Genomic DNA, 7,940 nt, shown 5'->3' on the forward strand with positions numbered 1-7,940 from the left:
GACTTAAGCTTGATTGGACCACCTCGTAGGGCCTATTGGCTATCTGGACTGCTCCCGAGCCTTTGGCATGACTGGACTGCCTCGCAAGGCCTACAACCTATCTGGACCGCTCGCCAAAATGAATGGATCGCCTCACAGGGCCTACAGTCTATCCGGACCGGCCTGGGTATCTTGGCCTTCAGCACAAACTAGGACCGCCTCAATCCAACCAACCATAACATGTCGACATACACATAACAGATAACATATAACCAAGTATTAGACAAACATGCAAATTTATAGATCACTATCACATGTTAACACCCTATATGCCAGGATACCAATTTAACAAATCTCTATAACATAAATAACATGCTATTATATCACAGGATGTCCATTCTACTGGTTTGGCCTTAGTGCCTTCGACCCGTAAGTACAGTGAGGAAGACTCACCTCACAGCCTGAGACGAACTGATCAATACTCTGATCCCGAATACTGGCCCTACCTAAGTCCTAAGTGTCCAAACATTTCCCATTAATAAAATAATCACTATTTCCTAAATTACCCTTGGTCAAACTTGGTCTAAACTAACAAATCAACTAAGTCAAACTAGCCGAGTCAACTAAGAATGCGTATGCGGGGCGTACTCCAAAGGTATGTGAGGCGTAGTCTAGGTTGACCGAGATCGGGGTGGTTGACCGAGTACGCTCGATGTACACATAGGTATGCATAACATACTCACATAACTCCTCTTTCCAAATTAAGAGCTCAATACTTCGACTTAATGCATCAAATTGTAGATCCATGGCTAAGATATCACTAAGAATCATAAAGTTTCCAACTTTATGACTTTGCATGTCCAATAAGTGGTTAACTCAACATCTTAATGCATTAAGACCCTCTAAAGAATGTATGGAGCAAAACCAACCATCAAGACTACATTTTTATGACTTAAGACCCTTCCTAGGGTTTGAAAGGACGACTTAATAGGTCAAGAACATGCCATGGTCAAGAATCACCATTTTGGGACAAAAAGTTACTTAAAGGAGTAAAATTTTTAGATCTACAAGATGGAGTGATAAAGTTGCAAGCTTTATACCTCCTAAAGGTTGCAAACAAGAAGGGAATCTCAGATCTGAAGTGCTTTCAAGATCCAAGCTATTCTCACCACCTTCTTCTTCTTCAAACACACCTCCAAAACAATCTTACGAGTTATGGACTCTTTATGGCTGCTTGAAGAGTTTTTTCACAGATGGAGGCTATTGAGGATATGAAACATGAAGTTATAATGGTGTTTACATATGGCCAAAACCCTAAAATTTAGGGCATGGACATCCTGTGCATACGCCTTGTGTACGAGATGTACACCCAGTGTACACATTGTACGCCCAACGTACAAATCTACTATCCAAAATTACCACAATGCCACTATTGGCCAATCTTTCAATCTTGTCAACTTCAGGGGGGTTAAATGTGATACTGTTCAAATATAGGGTCAAAATTAGAAGTACCTCATCATTGGGATGTTACAACTCTCCCCCACTTGAACTAGACTTCATCCTCAAAGTTGGTTACGATGAATAACTCAGGATAATGCTCCCGTATCTCAGCCTCCGGCTCCCAGGTCCACTCGGAGCCTCTTCGGTGTTGGCACTGAATCTTTACCAAAGGTTGAATATATTGGGGGCTCAATTTCCTCAGCACTGCATCTCAGCACTGCATCTCAGCCTCCGGCTCCCAGGTCCACCCTGCCTATCCTGGCAATCACACAGAAAGGTTGAATATATTGGGGGCTCAATTTCCTCCTCTTCCTAAAGCGTATCACACCCTTCCATGGTGAGACCTTTAGTAATACCATATCACCGACCTAAAATTCCAACTCTGATCGACACCGGTCATCATAACTCTTCTGCCGACTCTGAGTTGTCTAAAATCTCTGTCTGATCTGTTGAATAAGCTCTATGGTCTAAAGGACTACTTTGTTCCTTCATATGACCCTATGTGCAACCTCTCCCCAATAAACCGGGGTACGACATCTCCGACCATACAAGACCTCAAAAGGTGGAGCACCAATGTTAGAGAGGTTGTTGTTGTTGTAGGAGAACTCTGCAAGACGTAGGTATGAATCCCAACTCCTACAAAAATCTATGAAACAATCCCGTAACATATCCTCAAGTGTCTGGATGGTCCGCTCACTCTAATCGTCGGTCTGCAAGTGATTAGGCGTGCTGAAATGTAGCCTCATGCCCAGTTCCTCGTGGAACTTCTGCCAGAATCGGGAAGTAAACCGAAAACCTCGGTCCGAAACAATGGAGACTGGAACCCCATGACGAGCCACAATCTCCCAGACATACAAATCCATCAACTTTTCGGCCGTAGAGCTCTCCCGGATGGCCAAACAGTGGGCACTCTTGGTCAATCGATCCACGATGACCCATATAGCATCAAAACCATTGGTATTCTTTGACAACTTGGTGATAAAATCCATGGTGATCGGTTCCCACTTCCACATGGGAACCTCCAGAGGCTGCAGCTTGCCATGCGGCCTCAGTGCTCGACCTTTACCATTCTAAAGGTCAAGCACCTCTCAACGTACCAGGCTTTCTCCTTCTTCATTTACGGCCACCAATAACTCAATATCAAATCTCGTTACATCTTGGTGGCTCCCGGGTGTTTAGAAAAGCGAGACTTTGAGCCTCATACAGTATTATCTGCATGATCCCACCAGAAACTGGAGCCCAAACCCGACCGCACCGGGTCAACAACCCCTGACTATCGGTGACAAACCTGTCGATCTCGCCCCTGATTCTCTCTTGTTTCCAGTTCTCCTTTCAAACTCCCTCTGCCCGTGCCTCTCTGATCAAACCCAAAAGCGGAGAATCAACATATATCCTCATACATGTTTCTCCAACTTAAGATCCATCCGACTTGAAGCTCAAAGCATCTACTACCACATTTGCTTTACTCGGATGGTAAAAGATCTCACAGTCATAATCCTTGACCACATCTAGCCACCTGTGTTGCCTCATGTTTAGGTTCGGCTGATCCATAAGATATCTCAAACTCTTGTGATTATTATATACAATACAACAGACCCCATAAAGATAATGTCTCCAAATCTTGAGGGAAAATATCACTGCTCCCAAATCCAAGTCATGAGTAGGATACCGCGCCTCATGCAGCTTCAGTTGACGTAAATCATAAGCAATCACTCGTCCCCTCTGCATAAGGACCACCCCCAAACCAATGACGGATGCATCACAAAATACCACAAAATCCTCGACACTCTCGGGCAGGATCAATACCGGGGCCTCACATAACCTCCGCCTCAACGTCTCAAAAGCATCCTACTGCTCTGGGCACTACCGGAAGTCCACTCCATTCCTCGTCAGATGGGCACTCCGATAGTATCCTGTCAAACTGAAGAAACTCTGGATCTATTTGGGAGATTTTAGAACCACCAATAACATCATAGCCTCGATGTCGGCCGAATCGACCAAAATCCCATCCTGGTTAACGAGATGTACTAGGAATTGGACCTCTCATAGCCAAAAATCACACTTTCAGAACTTAGCATACAACCGTTCCCACCTCAGTACTCCCAAAAGCTCTTGAAGGTGCTCCTCGTGCTACTCTCTAGTTTTGTATTACACCAAGATATCATCAATGGACACAATAACAGATCGGTCGAGCATCGGCCTACACACCCGATTCATCAAATCCATAAACACTGCAGGTGCGTTGGTGTGCCCAAATGGCATCACCATGAACTCGTAATGCCATAATGAGTTCGGAATGCGATCTTCTCCACATCCTCTTCTCTCACTCTCACCTGATGATACTCGAGCCTTAGATCGCTCTTGGAGAACCACAATGTACCCTGCAACTGATCAAAGAGGTCATCAATCTGGGAAGGGGATAATAGTTTTGCACCGTTAACTTGTTCATCTCCCGGTAAACAATGTACATCCGGTGTGAACCATACTTCTTCTTGATGAACATTATCGGTGTTCCCCACGACAAACTGCTCAGTTTGATGAACTGCTTGCCCAACTGCTCCTGAAGCTGAGAGGAGAACTCCTGCATCTCGGATAGTGCCAATCGGTATGACGCCTTGGCAATTGGGGCCGCACCTAGCACTAGATCAATCCTGAACTCAACCTGCCTCTCAGGAGGCACAACAGGTAACTCCTCCAATAATATATTGGAAAACTCCATAACAACTAGTACATATGAAACCGAGACCTGCTCCCTCACCCGAGTATCAACCATATATGCTAGATAACCCGTACACCTTGCTGAATAAAGTGTCGAGCCCTGGCTGCCGAACAAAACCCTGAACAAACCCTAGTACCCTCTCCATAGATAACGAGTTCTCCCCCACTTGGGGTTCGAACTACTACTCACTGACCCTCACAATAGATCATAGCACCAAACCTGCTCAGCCAATCCATCCCTACTATCATGCACACATCCTCCATGGGGATAGGGATCAAATAAATTAGATATGGAACCCCAAAGATCTCCAATACACAACCCTAATATACTCTGGATGCAGAAACCCCGTGTTCATTGGCAATAGAAACCTGCAACGGATACTCCAACTCACTTAGGGGCATACCAAAATCCCTACTAAAAGATCGATACACTAAGGACCGGGTCGCACCCGAGTCAAATAACACAAGAGCAGACAAAAAATTCATTCAAGAACGTAACTATTAGAAGCATAAACATAAGCATAACATAAAAATAATCTACAGAACAATAAATAGAAACATATCAGTCCCAACGTCTGGTGCTGCTCTAGTGTGACATCTCTATTTTTACAGCCAAAAAAGACCGATTTCGTTTATGCTTTTTAATAAAAATCAGAGTAACTTCTTTAGAAAAGTATTGCAGAATTTGTTCCCAAAACAAAATATGATAAAAATTAATCAAAACATTTCTTAAAGAAATGTATTTTCATTACATTACAAAAACTCGAGATGTCAATCATCGATACAGATCATAAGCATAAACCAAAAAAAACATCATAGGCCACAAAACACAATTTGGCCTCATAGGCCTGACAATATCCCATTTATTTTCTGTTGGCCTAAAATCCATAATCTCCCATCAAGTCATCCGACTATGCTTTTGCCACTACCTGTAATACAAGAAAACTGAGTGGGTCAGGCTGGGGAGCCCGGTAAGCATATAGGGTTTTCAACCCACAATAATAAGTTCATTATTTATTTTCATCAAATCATTAACCCGATTACCCATTCCCGTTATCCTCACTTTACGTCCCTAAAGCATCTATTATAAGGGACCTATCTTAAGGATTTTTCTTTGGGGTGACAACACTGCTTAGGGGATTCCTCATCAATACATGTCAAATAAGGCAACCAGGGGGGATGGAGTACATCTTCAAAAACACCTGCATGTTGCGAGCCTGCGAGCATTCCACTGGACTGCCTAGAAAAATCCATGGTCGTCATCTATACTCTGCTAGACGATTGGATCATCTTAAATATCATAAACATCGAGGCCTCTCATCATTTTATCACACATCATTTATTTCATCTACCCATGTTCTACCCAACATATTTGTAGATATAAAACACATACATGGTCCAGATCTATAAAAAAAGCTTACATCTTTCATCCACCATAACTTTCAAAGCATAAAATACATATACACTCTAGATCTGAAAAATAATGTTTACATCTTCCATCCAGCATAACTTTCAAAGCATAAAATACATATACGGTCTAGATCCGAAGAAAAAGTTCAGATCTGAAGGAAAGAAGTTCAGATATTTCATCCAACATAGATCTCAAAGTATACAGTTTAGATCTGAGATGAGAAATTGTAGATCTGAAGGAAAAAGTTTCGGATTTGAAAGAAAGAAGTATAGATCTTTCATCCAACAAACATCTCAGGTAAACAGATAACATATATATACACATAACACATAATTTATATAAAATACTTCATATCTATGTGTAAGATGAAAGTGATTATACCCTCACCTGATAAGGAGTGATTCGGAAGACACTGCGCTTCTTAGAATGATCTCCTTTGATAAAACCGGGAAGTTTGCTTGAAAACCGAGCTCCGCGTGGGCAGAGTTTGAAACCGAAAAACTCTTTTTCTTGGAGCCTTCAGGCTCTCCGGGGCTTCCTTTGGCGGCTAGGGGGTTTTCCTAGGCTTTAGGGGGCTTTTAGAGGCTAGAGAGAGAAAGTAGTGAGAGAAGAGTGAAGAAATCGGCTGGCCCTCAACCCCTTTTATAGTCGCGAGGGATCGCACTACATTGGGCATAGTTCTGAGTATGTTGGGCGTACTCTGAGGTTGTACGACACATGTCCGAAGATGGTTGGGTCATCGTGGCTCAATGCGGACCGAGGAAAAATTCAACACACGGGGCGTACCTCCTTCGTATGCGGGGCGTACTTCAATACACAGGGCGTCCGAAGGTACGCTGGGCATACCCCTCGCACCCAGCTTCGAGATTTCCCACTCCGAATTCTAAAATTCATAACTTTCACATATGAGCTCTGTTTTTAACATTCTTTATATCCATATGTAGGCGGGACCGTACTCAATGACTTTCGTTTAGACTTTGTTGGCTAATTCTCGACCTATTTTAAATTTATATTCTTTAACAGACTGGGACAAGATTAGTCTGTTAAAAACCCTTAACTTCTTCATCTGACGTCCATTTTCATCTGTCTTTTAACCGTTGTGCTATTATTAACGAGATCTTCGATTCTTGTTTAGGTTGTGTCGGCCAACAATCGACCGATCTACTATTCAAACTTTGGGTTGTGCACTGCCGAACCGAAACTTAGAAAAATCACAACTTCCTCACACAAAGTCAGATTTGGGCGTTCTTTTTATGAACGATCTCGGTTTAACGAACACTACGGCTTTCATGTGGATCACCAAGGCTAAAAAGTCCTCTATCGTAAATTCAGTATTTACGTCACGTAGTGTCGTTTCGTGTAACACCCATTGATTTATTAGTTAAATAAATAAATAAATGACCGGATAGTAGCCCTAAAATCGATAATTATTTAGCAAGGTGTTGATCTCAAGGAGCTAATCGTTATAATTTTAGAGATTTGGGGGTTAAAATGTAAGTTTCGAATTTATTTTGTAAGTAATTGCGAAGGCAGGGACTGCTTGTTATATTATTGGGATTTATTATGGAAATATTTATGAAGACAAGGGCTCCGTGGTAATTATTTGAATTTAATTTGAAAGGAAGAGAGGTGGAAGGGCTGAATATGTCATAATTGAGATATTGGGGGTTTAAGGGTAACTTCTGGACCGGCTTTGCAAAGAAATTCAAGAACGGAGGGCTGTTTGGTAAGTATTGTACTTGATTTGTAATGAATTTTAATGATGAGGGTTTAAACGGTAAGTTATGGATTTGTTTTGAAAGAAAAGGTGGAAGGAGGGGCTAATTCGGTCATTATGGAAATAATGCTTATGGGGCTCGGGAGTATATAACCGTTGCCTACCCTAACCCTAAGGAGAACCTTTCCAGCCGCCATGGGAGAAGTCAGCCGCCACCACCTCCCTTATGTTTGCTGTTCCGATCAACGGAGATGCCTACCACCTCGCCATTGAGTATCGTCGGCTGCTACGCTGCTATGGAAGGTCGCCATGGCGACACTGCTACCTGAGAACCGCCGAGGGTCGATGAAGACAGTGAGCCGTCGTTTGCCAAGGTGGGCTTTGCTGAGCTTTATTGCCATCGTTTTTCGCCGCCACTGGTACCACCCTTCACTGCTTGTTCTTCTTCGCTCGTAGCTTTGTGACGACCCGCCGATGCGCCACCCGTTGAAGACGAAGCTTCTGCTGCCTCTGCTGATGTCAATCGTAGCTCTTGTCGCCGACGACGACGGGGACCTGCTAGCGAGCGAACGTTTTTCGCTACTGCTGCTGTCGTGTTTGTGTGTGTGTATCGCT

The sequence above is a fragment of the Lactuca serriola genome, chromosome 8 (genome assembly GCF_051521515.1).
Source record: "Lactuca serriola cultivar US96UC23 chromosome 8, Lser_US96UC23_V15, whole genome shotgun sequence".
NCBI classification, from domain to species: Eukaryota; Viridiplantae; Streptophyta; class Magnoliopsida; order Asterales; family Asteraceae; genus Lactuca; species Lactuca serriola.